This window comes from Giraffa tippelskirchi, chromosome 10, assembly GCF_054371585.1.
Source record: "Giraffa tippelskirchi isolate mGirTip1 chromosome 10, T2T-mGirTip1v1.2.pri, whole genome shotgun sequence".
NCBI lineage: Eukaryota > Metazoa > Chordata > Mammalia > Artiodactyla > Giraffidae > Giraffa > Giraffa tippelskirchi.
In genome coordinates this window covers 75103021-75116032 of record NC_137284.1, presented here as the reverse complement: position 1 = coordinate 75116032, position 13012 = coordinate 75103021, and the positions used below count along the sequence as shown (strand labels likewise).

At 37.3% G+C, this 13012-nt stretch overlaps 1 long non-coding RNA gene across 3 annotated transcripts in view; it reads right to left on the bottom strand.

Moving 5' to 3' along the window:
* The window catches only part of LOC145524472 (uncharacterized), a 517399-nt gene that overhangs the window by 179038 nt on the left and 325349 nt on the right, over positions 1 to 13012 (bottom strand). The window lies entirely within an intron of this gene.

Below are 13012 nucleotides of genomic sequence, written 5' to 3'. Positions count from 1 at the left end.
ATAAAAATGTGATTCAATCATATATTCAATTGTTCATTTATGTAGTCATGCATGGATGCATGCAACAAATATTCAACTGAATATGGATTCCATAAATAAAGTCAAGTTAAATCCTTTATCCCCCAGGAATGGCTGAATTCTCTAAGTTGTTCCTCCAAATAGTGACATGATGCAGCTGAGGATGCACAGAGCACATACCAGGCTTCTCCTGGAACTGCAGGTATCTGGTAACCTTAAATGTAGAAATAACACTATACCAAAACTTGTCAAGAAACAAAAGCTCATCTGGATAATAGAGACATTGAAAGTTCCATTTCTCAAGTCTAACCTTAAAGGGTAAATGCTAATTTGGAAGATTTGTGATATCACCCTGAGGGGGAAAAAAAATAACCCTCATCAGTGGTTCTTCACAGCCTGCCTTTAGGCTGACTTGTGTGTGCTTAGGAGAAGGCAATGGCACCCCACTCCAGTACTCTTGCCTGGAAAATCCCATGGACGGAGGAGCCTGGTAGGCTACAGTCCATGGGGTCGCTAAGAGTCGGACACGACTGAGCGACTTCACTTTCACTTTTTCTTTTCGTGCTCTGGAGAAGGAAATGGCAACCCACTCCAGTATTCTTGCCTGGAGAATCCCAGGGACGGCGGAGCCTGGTGGGCTGCCATCTATAGGATTGCACAGAGTCAGACACGACTGAAGCGACTTAGCAGCAGCAGCAGCAGCAGCAGCAGCAGTCCCTCAGTTGTGCCTGTCTCTTTGCAACCCCATGGACTATGGCCTACCAGGCTCCTCTGTCCTTGCCATTTTTCAGGCAAGAATACTGGAGTGGGTTGCCATTTCCTTCTCCATTAGGCTGACTTACCCATCATTTTAAAGAGACTTTCCATAAGGTTTAATCCATATATAATATGCTTTATGGAAAAGTAGTTTTTGCAAAATATTTTCTAGCCTCCATCCCAAAGATGTGGAAATAGACAGCTAAGTCAGTCTGTAAAATCTTCCACAGTTATTCACAACTGATTCATGACATGTTAGCCATTGCTGAAGTGCAGGTAGCCTTTGCCTCATTTTTCTTTAATATTTTCTCATTCTTTCACAATAATTCAGAAATAAATACATACTTATGGAATGTTAGAAAGTTGGGCAGAGGTCATTTCTCAAAGAGTTATTTGTGTGGTGTCTTTGTTTACTAATTTATAAACAGTGGATTAAAAATCACTATGTTTTTTAATATTCAGTTCAGTTTAGTCGCTCAGTCATGTCCAACTCATTGTGATCCCATGGACTGCAGCATGCTAGGCTTATAAAGATAATATTAACATAGCCATATTACTAAAAAGCTTGAAAAGCAGAAAAGGGAAAATATTCTTAAAGCATTGCCCCCAAATTGCAGCTACCATTGTTCTGGAGTATTATTCTCCATCTATTTATCTGCATATTTCTAAGTATTTGTAGTGTGCACAAAATTTTCATCCTGTTTTTTTTTGTTGTTGTTCCCTAATGTTAATGTTAGTTCATAAGCTTTTTTCCACATTGGTATATGATATTTATAATCGTCATTTTAATTGTTGATTAATATGCAGCTAGCTGATGTGTTTGGAGAAGGCAATGGCACCCCACTCCAGTACTCTTGCCTGGAAAATCCCGTGGATGGAGGAGCCTGGTAGGCTGCAGTCCATGGGGTTGCAAAGAGTCTGACACAACTGAGCGACTTCACTTTCACTTTTCACTTTCATGTATTGGAGAAGGAAATGGCAACCCACTCCAGTGTTCTTGCCTGGAGAATCCCAGGGATGGCGGAGCCTGGTGGGCTGCCGTTTATGGGGTCGCACAGAGTTGGACACGACTGAAGTGACTTAGCAGCTGATGTGTCATAACTTAACCATTTGATTTCCAGACACTTTCGTGTTATCAAATTTTGGCAATTATAAATAATGCTTCTCTAACCATCTTAGTTATTTCTCTTTGACAGATAACCACAGATAGGATTGCCAAATATTAGAAATGGTTGTATACATCATGAAATTGGCTTCTGAAAAATTATGTCTCTTTTTAACACCATGAACAGTATGTGAAAGTATGAACTTTACTGATGTTGGTTATCACTTATATATTTTTGAAATAAACAGGTATAAAATGGTTGTTCCAGGACATCATTATTCATATTTCTCTAATAACTAGTTAGATGATATTTTTCCTAATTTCTTCTTTATTATTTTTCCCATTTTATGAATAGGCCAAAACCTTTTCCTTGTTTGGCAACATGATGCAATATAACTGACTGTTTTTTAAGTTTCAGCTAAGTTATTTGATGGTTGTATGTTGTGTGACAATAATTAAGACTTTCTGAATTAGACTTCAAAATAATCAGTCTTCATTTATTTTATACCATGGCATGATCTTTGAGGGACTCTTTCTTTTGAGGTTCATAAAAGATATCATTTTAAAAAAGGCATTGGTTAAAAATCCTAGAGTGATGGCCACGTAATATATATTGTGGTCCTCTACAAGTGAACTGGACTAGCAGCAGAAAACTCATTGAACTCAGCCCACCACAATACTCATGTATCTGGAAGATGAAATGTGTCCAGATGGACTAAATTTACATTCAGATAATTAGCCAACACTTGCCTTTCCATCTGCACCTCAGTTGGGTAAAGGTTCAGTTTGAAATACAACACTAATTATCTTAACATACATGATAACCCAGGGCTATCTCAACCACAGAGTAAACTGAGTTCCCTAACCATATGTCATAGAAATTCATGTTACAAAAGGAATTACAAAATTTCAATAGCATGCTATCACTTCTGATCAAATACTGAAGGGTAGCACAAACCCTTTCATATGTTTTATTTTGTCCAGTATTCTATTTGAAAAATGTGCATAATCTGTTACAAGCTAAACAACCAGGTTATTAGATTTTGGCTTAAAGGAACTGTAGCCAAAATATAGTCCTGTGAATTCAGAGAGGCCTCTTTTCCAAACCTGAAATGCTAAACACATCTAAAAAAGTATCCAGTCTAAATGAGCAGTTGGTAAAGCAATCAGCCTTTCACATTGGAACAAGCAACAAACATGTGCAACAACCCTAGCATTTCTCCTCTGATTTATAGCCATCTTGGAAAGGAGCTTAACAAGATGGCATAGAGCTTCAAGGGCAGTTGCAGTCAATTTATTGTCTGAGTTGTTAAAGATGTTAATTAGATCAGGAATTTGCTGAGGCCCTTTTATTCTGTGCAGAAAGAAGAGTGTTTCTCATGTTTCTCTTTGAAACTTAGTTTTGTGGCATAAAAACACAGGAAAGAAGAAATCCTACACTCAAGGAAATTGTAGGGTCCCATTGAATTCCATAATATTGTAAAAATTCCAATAATAACAGTTACAAAAGAACCAAGAAAGTACCAGACCTGTTTTTAAAAATAATATACTCCAATGATGCGTGCATTGTTTGATGTATAGAAGACAAGAAGTGAACAAATCAAGGATGGTATATCTAGGAAGTCTGGTCTCAAGGAATAAAAATCATATCACATAGCAAATCCAAGTATGCAGTGAGACAAAGAAAAGAATTTCTGGAAAAACAGCATGCAGGGCTTTTTATTCCAGAGCAATAAACATCACTCTGTATGTCATTTTAATGCCCTGGACAAATGTTCTAATACTGAGCTCTTGCAAAGGCAGTGAAGAGGTTATTAGATACTTTGCTTTTGACACAATTCCTCTGCAACATTCCATTCCAGAAATATGTTTTGTCTTAAATTAAACAAAAGAAAACATGAAACAGTCCAATTAATTACTTCCTCACCTCAAAAAAATGACATATGTAGACAACTCTCTCAGAAATGTAACTAGGAAGGTTAAAAAAGAAGAGTGCTAGGTTTAGGTAACAAGTGAAATATTAGGGTAATTATTTAGCAGAGTTCGGTAAAGATTAATTTATAAAAATTATCACAATCCTTAGGTCAAGGCAATTTTCATAAAATTATTTTGGGTAAAGTGTGAAACAAATACACATATATAAATTTCACAATAGCACTCAAAAAAACAAACACATAAGGCAATAACAAAGTTAAATATTTTAAGCATGTAAAATCTAGGCAAGCTCATTCTTAGGAAAAAAGAGCTTGTTGCAAGCTCCAAGGAACCTAACTAGGTTGGCTATTTACTCAAAAGTGACAGTGCTGCAAACAAAATACTTGAATTCTAACTATAACTGTAACTATTTTTGAGAAGAGTATTTAGATTTAGCAAACAAGCTTTTTGGCCAGTCCATGGGATACATTTTGGTCATTACCCAATGTCCCAGAAATCCCACTCCTGGACATATACTGAGAAAAAATCATAATTCAAAAAGATACATGCACCCAAATGTCAGCAAATTTGGAAAACTCAGCAGTGGCCACAGGACTCGAAAAGGTCAGTTTTCATCCCAATCCTAAAGAAAGGCAATGCCAAAGAGTGATCAAACTGCCTCACAATTGCACTCATCTCACATGCTAGTAAAGTAATGCTCAAATTTCTCCAAGCCAGGCTTCAGCAATACGTGAACTGTGAACTTCCAGATGTTCAAGCTGGTTTTAGAAAAGGCAGAGGAACCAGAGATCAAATTACCAACATGTGCTGGATCATCGAAAAAGCAGGAAGTTTCCAGAAAAACATATATTTCTGCTTTATTGACTATGTCAAAGCCTTTGACTGTGTGGATCACAATAAACTGTGGAAAATTCTAAAAGAGATGGGAATACCAGATCACCTGACCTGCCTCTTGAGAAACCTGTATGCAGGTCAGGAAGCAAGAGTTAGAAATGGACATGGAACAACACACTGGTTCCAAATCGGGAAAGGAGTACGTTAAGGCTGTATATTGTCACCCTGCTTATTTAACTTATATGCAGAGTACATCATGAGAAATGCTGGGCTAGAAGAAGCACAAGCTGGAATCAAGATTGCCAGGAGAAATATCAATAACCTCAGATATGCAGATGACACCACCCTATGGCAGAAAGTGAAGAAGAACTAAAGAGCCTCTTGATGAAAGTGAGAGAGGAGAGTGAAAAAGTTGGCTTAAAGCTCAACGTTCAGAAAACTAAGATCATGGCATTTGGTCCCATCACTTCATGGCAGATAGATGGGGAAACAGTGGAAACAGTGGCTGACTTTATTTTTTTGGGCTCCAAAATCACTGCAGATGGGGATCGTAGCCATGAAATTAAAAGACACTTACTCCTTGGAAGGAAAGTTATGACCAACCTAGACAGCATATTAAAAAGCAGAGACATTACTTTGTCAATAAAAGTCCATCTCATCAAGGCTATGGTTTTTCCAGTAGTCATGTATAGATGTGAGTGTTAGACTATAAAAAAGCTGAACGCAGAAGAACTGATGCTTTTGAATTGTGGTGTTGGAGAAGACTCTTGAGAGTCCCTTGGACTGCAAGGAGATCCAACCAGTCCATCCTAAAGGAGATCAATCCTGGGTGTTCATTGGAAGGACTGATGTTGAAGCTGAAACTCCAATACTTTGGCCACCTGATGCGAAGAGCTGACTCATTTGAAAAGACCCTGATGCTGGGAAGGATTGGGGGCAGGAGGAGACGAGGACGACAGAGGATGAGATGGTTGGATGGCATCACTGACTTAATGGACATGAGTTTGTGTAAACTCCGGGAGTTGGTGATGGACAGGGAGGCCTAGCGTGCTGCAGTTCATGGGGTCACAAAGAGTTGGACACAACTGAGCAACTGAACTGAACTGACCCCAGTGTTCATTGTAGCACTCTTTACAATAGCCAGGACATGGAACCAACCTCAAAGTCTATCAACAGAGAAATGGATAAAGATAATGTGGGACACATATAACAATGGAATCTTACTTAGCCATCAAAAGGAACAAAATTGTGCCATTTGTAGAAATGTGGATGGACCTAGAGACTGTCATACAGAGTGAAGTAGATCAGAAAAACAAACACTGTATATTAATGCATACATGTGGAATCTACAAAATGGTAGAGATGAACTTATTTGCAAAGCAGAAATAGAGACACAGACATAGAGAACAAATGTATGGACACCGAGGCGCAGGGGAAGTGGGGGAAGAGGGAGAGGATAAATTGGGAGATTGGGATTGATGTATACACACTACTAAGTATAAAACAGATAACCAATGAGAACCTACTGCATAGCACAGGGAACTCTACTCAGTGTTCTGTGGTTCCCTAAATGGGAATAAAATCCAAAACAGAGGGCATATATGTATTAATATAGCTGCTTCACCTTGCTGTACAGAAGAAGCTAACACCACATTGTAAAGCAACTATACTTCAGTTTAAAATTATTTTTAAAAATTTAGAGTGCACCACTTGTACTGTATAATCATGGATTTTCCACCCTCCACTCCTACTTTTGCTACCTCCCTGGCAGATCATGGAAAGCAGCTAGGGTAAAGCTGAGACTCAAGTAGCTTTCAAAGTGGTCCTAAGCATGGAAAAATCCTAAAGCTGATTTAAACTATGGATCTCAAGTATTTAGAATTAATTTAAATAGCTCCAAAATGGCACATATGGAGAGGATTACTTCTTAATGACGCTAAAATATTTTTCCAGTAATTACATTACAGGGATGGTGCTAACAACTGAATGAATGTTGAAGCTCATGTTGACACACTAAACTCCAAGATGATTCTATTTGAACAGGGCTTCTAAGGAAGCAGAATTAAATGAGGTATTAGGGTGGGGCCTTGATCCTATAGCATTAGTGTCTTTATAAGAAGCAACAGCAGATCTGTGTGTATGCATGTGTGTGTACATACATACTACATGCATAACACGCACACACACACCTCCATCCCCCCACCAAGGAAAAGCCAGTGAGGACACAGCAAAAAAAAAAAAAGCCCTCTTCAAGGGAGGAAGAGAGTCCTCACCAAATTTGAATTTGCTGGCACATTGATCATGTACTTCCAGCATCTAGAACTATGAGAAAATAAATTTCTATTGTTTAAGCCACTCAATCTGTGGCACTTTGCTAGAGTAGCCCTAGTAGATAAATACAGATGGTCTGTATGCAGGGCATTGCCACAATAAAGTTAAGGATTTTTCTCTATTTTCTTTAAAGATTGTGACACTAGTTTGGGGAAAATTTCTAGTGAAAATAATTTTTATACGTCTAGTTGTTACCTGGCACATTGGTATACCTCAGTAGCATAAATTTAGATCTAAATTTATGCTACTAGTCCCTCTTGTCATTATTTCTCTTTGTTTGTGGCATTCCTTTCTGCTTTTTTATCCCCAAGATTTTTGACCTCTAGGACTGAGTAAATCTGTAAGTTTTTCAGATTTGCCTTGAGTTAATGTGCAATAAGGCAAAACAGTGAATAAATCTTTTCATGCTTTCTAGTAATTCTAAAATAATACCTGAAAGTTTATCATTACATCATTACATATCATCACATTATTCTCTATGACCACCATAAAATTTACTATATCTATATATATATATATATATATATATACACATCTTTGTGTGTGTATACATATGTATGTACACATATACATGTGTACATACATATACATATGGTGGAGAACTTATGAAACAGATTTTGGTAATGTTTCTTGCCTGTGTACTAAGTCACTTCAGTCATGTCCAAGTCTTTGAGACCCTATGGTCTATAGCCCACCAGGCTCCTCTGTCCATGGGATTCTCTAAGCAAGAATACTCGAGTGGGTTGCCATGCCCTCCTCCAGGGGATCTTCCTAATCCAGGGATCCAACCCATGTTTCTCATGTCTCCTGCATTGCCAGGTGGATGCTTTACCAGCTCCACCATGGAAACCTTAATGTTTCTTATTTCAGTATAAATAATATAATCCATAATTTAAGACCCATATGTATAGTTAATGTAACTGTCTTTGAAGCATTTTCTAGATATAAAAAATGGATTAAACAGTAATTTTAGCCTAAATATATGCATTGTTATTTTGAAACAACTGTCTATTTAGGAAGTCATTTTCTTCTTCTTTATGCTTAAATTAGAAAAGTAGAAGCTTAAGGTATTCAGGATGCAGCAGGAACAAAATTAGGTCAGAGTTTACATTTTAAAATACATAAAAAAATCAAGTAAATTTAGATACATCTGATCTGAATATGAGCGGTACATTTATAAGAAAGAGGATGGGCTGTTAGACAAAGTGAAGTAAGTCAGAAAGAGAAAAACAAATATCGTATACTAACGCATGTATGTGGAAACTCTGACATAGAGGACAGACATGTGGACATGGGCCGGGGGTCAGGGGTGGGAAGGAGAGGGTGGGATGAACTGAGAGAGTGGCACTGACATATATACACTACCAAATGCAAAACAGGTACCTAGTAGAAAGCTGCTGTATAACACAGGGAACGCAGTTCAGTGCTTTGTGAGGACCTAGAGGAGTGGGACGAGGGGAGTGGGAGAGAGACTCGAAGGGGGAGGGGACATATGTACATTTAGAGCTGATTCAGGTTGTTGTACAGCAGAAATCAACACAACATTGTAAAGCAGTTATCCTCCAATTAAAAATAAATTTAAAAAAGAATATAATGACAGAGGATGAGATGGTTAGATGGCATCACCGACTCAATGGACATGAGTTTGAGTAAACTCTGGGAGTTGGTGATGAACAGCGAAGCCTGGTGTGCTGCAGTCCATGGGGTTGCAAAGAGTCAGACATGACTGAGCGACTGAACTGAACGGAACTGAATAATAATATGATCTTAACCTACATGAGAAAAGAATCTAAGAATGATTGTATGTATAACTGAATAACTTTGCTGTACACCTGAAACTAACACAACATTATATATCAACTATACACCAATAAAATTAAAATTTTACAAAAAGTAGATGGGCTGGTAGAAAGATGTGGTCGTGTTTATTATTCTTTATAGATTTCTTGATGGAAGAAGAAAACGGTTCTCCTTGTATATTTGGGAAGGTCTAATTATCATTTAAAAAGACTGAGTTATAAATATATCTGTACTGCTTATTACAATTATGCACCATTGTACATTGTTTGGGCTGTAATGCCGTCAGAATTTCTCATTTACCCCAACTGGGTTTTATGTTCCCCGAGGAAACCACAAATTTATGGTTCTCAGTTTCAGCCAAATATTTTATTTTGCTCGCTCTTCTTTTTCTTGTCTTAGTTAATTTCCTTTCTATTCTCCTCTAGCGCTATGTCATTATTTCTCTTATCTTCTCAAATCCTCTTTTCATGTTTGCCTACCTTAATTCCCAGCAGACATCTTGTCACTTACTTCATAAAAAGCCTTAGAAGCTATGGGGTAATACTTCATAAACTTTCTGTTTCTATTCTTCACTATAAAGATAAATGAAATTAAAAAGTAGTAGACAAAATTAAATAAAATTTGGAAGCCTTCATATTCACACAATACTTCAGAATAAGTCTCAATAAAGAAGGCAAATTCTGGAAAGACTGCCAAAAGGAGAACAAATTACATAAAGAAATATTGGGTTGGCCAAAAAAATTGTTCATAAAAATCCAGGTTACAAAATATGGATGATTTTCAAAAACAAAGCAAATAGGTTAGAAACAACAGTCCACTGTATGGGGAAAGAGAGCATTCCAGATCACAAAAAGATCTAATTTGGGAGTGCTAGACATGGCAAAACTGTTCAAGGAAAACCAATGTACTGAGTTCAACAGCGTGTGCGCACACACACACATACTGTAAAAATGTTAAATTTCAAGATTAAAAAATACTGCTAGCATCCAAAAGAGAGAAAAGAGTTATTCTCAAAGAAGCAAAACCAAACCAGTCTCACATTTCTGCTTTGTGACAATAAAAATTCCATAAGGCAATGAAAAAATATCTTTAAAGATTTGACAGTGGAGAGGATTATAACCCAATGATTTTATTGTATTATAAATACATCCTCAGACTTATAAGGTTTTGGGGAGATGCATTAATGTAGTCCTTTTTCTTTCCAAAGCTTTCTATGTGGTCAGATGACTCAATCAAGAACAGAATCCAAGAACTGAGGAGTGACAGTAGAAATGGGTTGACAGTGAAGCTTAAAATAAGCTAAATATCAGAAATAAAATGAAAGGGAAAAAATAAACACTTTCTGAATATCAACTTGTGCCAGAAACTTTCCTTTTTTAAAAAAAGCCCACAGAGATTTTATCTGGTTGCTTAACCTAATACTATTAATATAAGCTTGACCTAGTATTTACATCCAGATTTTTAGTTTCCAGAAGGCACAAAGGAAGTGCAATAATTATTTGTGAAAGAGAATTTGATCTGATTTGTAAATAACTGTCATCATACCACCAAAATAGAATGCAGGGAGAAAACAAATACTGATAGTAGAGAGTTAGTAGGCATATATATAGGATTTGCAATTCCAGTTTAGATAAATGAAAAAAAAAGCAAAAAGCAAAAAGAAATGCAAGTCCTAAAACACTTAAATTGTTTGCTCACAAAACATAGTTAAAATTACTGCTTCTTTTATAACTGAAGGTTCTGTATGTTTGCATATAATGCTTGTATTATCATTGATAGTCAAAATTACAGTAAATTTCTGACAGTTCATTGTAAAAGAAATAAAACAAGCAGTTCATGGCAATCTATATAGAAAATCTATATAGGAAATCTACATAGCAACCGATATATAAAAATATAGCACAAGAAAAAAAAAAGGAAGACATTAAACATATGGCAGTCTAAATGACATATTTGTGACTGCATTCACTGTAGACTAGTAACCTTACTTTACTTGATACCTCATTCAGAAGTGTGCTTTGCTATCTGTTTAGATGCTTTCTCTCAGCCTTCTTTACCAACCTTTCTTTTTTTTTTTTTTAAATTTTTTAAATTTCTTTATTTGGTTGGTTCGAGTCTTAGTTGCAGCACACAGAATCTTCCTTTGTGGCACACAGACTCTAGTTGTGGCATGGGTTTTAGTTGTTCCACAGCATGTGGGATCTTAGTTCCCCAGCCAGGGATTGAACCTGTGGACCCCTGCATTGCAAGGCAGATTCTTAACCACTGGACCACCAGAGAAGTCCCCAACCTTTCTTTTTACACCCAACTATTAAACGCTGGAAAACCTAAAGCCTTGGTGCAAGGTCTTTTTATCATTTTTACCCTCTCTTCTTAAAAAAGGTTATTAGTTACACCTTACTAGCTCTGTCAGTCGCCCCTACTTTTATATCTCATCACACAAACCTGCCAATTGAAACTTGCCAGGCCCCTCAAACTCAATGTGACACAGACAACACCTTCTATTGACAATTCTTCAAATCTAGATTCTCTTCCAACGTTCCTAATCTCGTAAAGTCATTACTGTACACTAGTTGCTTAAATAATGACTTGGAAGTGATCCTGGACTTCTACTTTTTCTTCAACCCACTCCCAGCACCCCTTCAATTCCACCTACTCTGGTCCATTATACTTCCTTTAAATCAAGGAGTATCTACTCCACTCCAAAGAGCCAAAACTATTTCTAGTTCAGGTCATGATCATCAGTCATCCAAGTTAGTCTAGAACCTTCCTAGCTGGTCTCCCTTTGCCTACTCTTCTATCTTTCCAAACCATTTTCTATTAAATGGAATTTTTAAACATGCCTATGTCAGCAAACCATCTTTTTGTTTAGAATTCTTTCTATGTCTTTTCAATAGAATCACTGATGCCTATGTCCTTGTCTAATTATTAATAGTGCCTCTTCTCAGTCTAGAAAGTATCCCAGTTTATACCACAAGGGCATCCCTGACCTTACCAGCTTCTCTGCCTTCCTCTCAAGACTCATCTCGGGCTACTCCCTGTCTTTCCATCTATACTCCAGCTATGATTAACTGCCTTTTGCATTTTCTCCCCCATCCATCCTTTCCCCCTTCCTGCCTCATCTGTTTTTTTTTTTTTTTTTATGATGGAATTATTTATTTTTTTAAATTTATTAATTTTAGTTGGGGGCTAATTACTTTACAACATTGTAGTGGTTTTTGCCATACATTGACATGAATCAGCCATGTGTGCCCCATCCTGAACCCCTCTCCCACCTCCCTCCCCATCCCATCCCTCTGGGTCATCCCATTGCCTGCCTCATCTTTTAATGATTAAAAAACAAAACACTTTGCCTCATTCTTCACTGGGTGACTCCTACTCACCCTCTTTATTTTAGAAAAAAAGTCACGTGTTTTAATTTTCCTGTTACCCTTACTGAATCAAGAGTTCCTGCAATGCCTTTCACAACATTTATTACCTCCCCATCATAACATTTATATGTTTTTTGTGATTGGTTTTTGCCTGTATTCCTCAGTGACTATGAAAGACATCAGGGCTGAGTCATTTTGTTCATCATATTATCCCCAGTTCTCAAACAGTCACCAACAGTTAATAAATATTTCTAAAAGTCATAAAGATGTAAGTACATCCTTGAAAGTCATAAAAGAATTAAAACAATACCGGTCATAACAACCTAGATCACCTTTCAAAGTTCTTTCTAGTTCATAAATGATTTTCTTTTCTCATTACTTTTGAATGTTTCAAGTAAAAAGCTGCATCTAAATCCTGTGAAGAAAAAGAGTATTTCTTTAAAGAGTGATAGAGCCTGTGCTTTGCATGCACCAAAAATGTTGTTCTCTCATACACATTTTACTCCAAGAGCTGTCTTCGAAAGTAAATCTACTTTTGTAATAGAACTCTAAATCTTGAAAGGCTTGAAAAGAAACCTTCCTACTTTCCTTCTCAGCAAACACAGCAGCCTAGTGTTAACTACCAGGGCTGCTCTACTTGTCTCATTTCGTCCTTTTTCCCCTCAAGCGGCTCTCAGGGTTCCTCCAATGACTTCCTCTCACCCCTTCTCCTTTCCCACCCTCCCATCCCACACTCTGTTTCTGCTAACAATCACCGGCTGAAAGGACTCTGTAGAGACGTGAGCGCTTGTCCTAAGGACTCATCCAGTACACGGGTTGGGAGGCTAACTGTGGCCACCTAGTAGACATAAAACACTTTCCT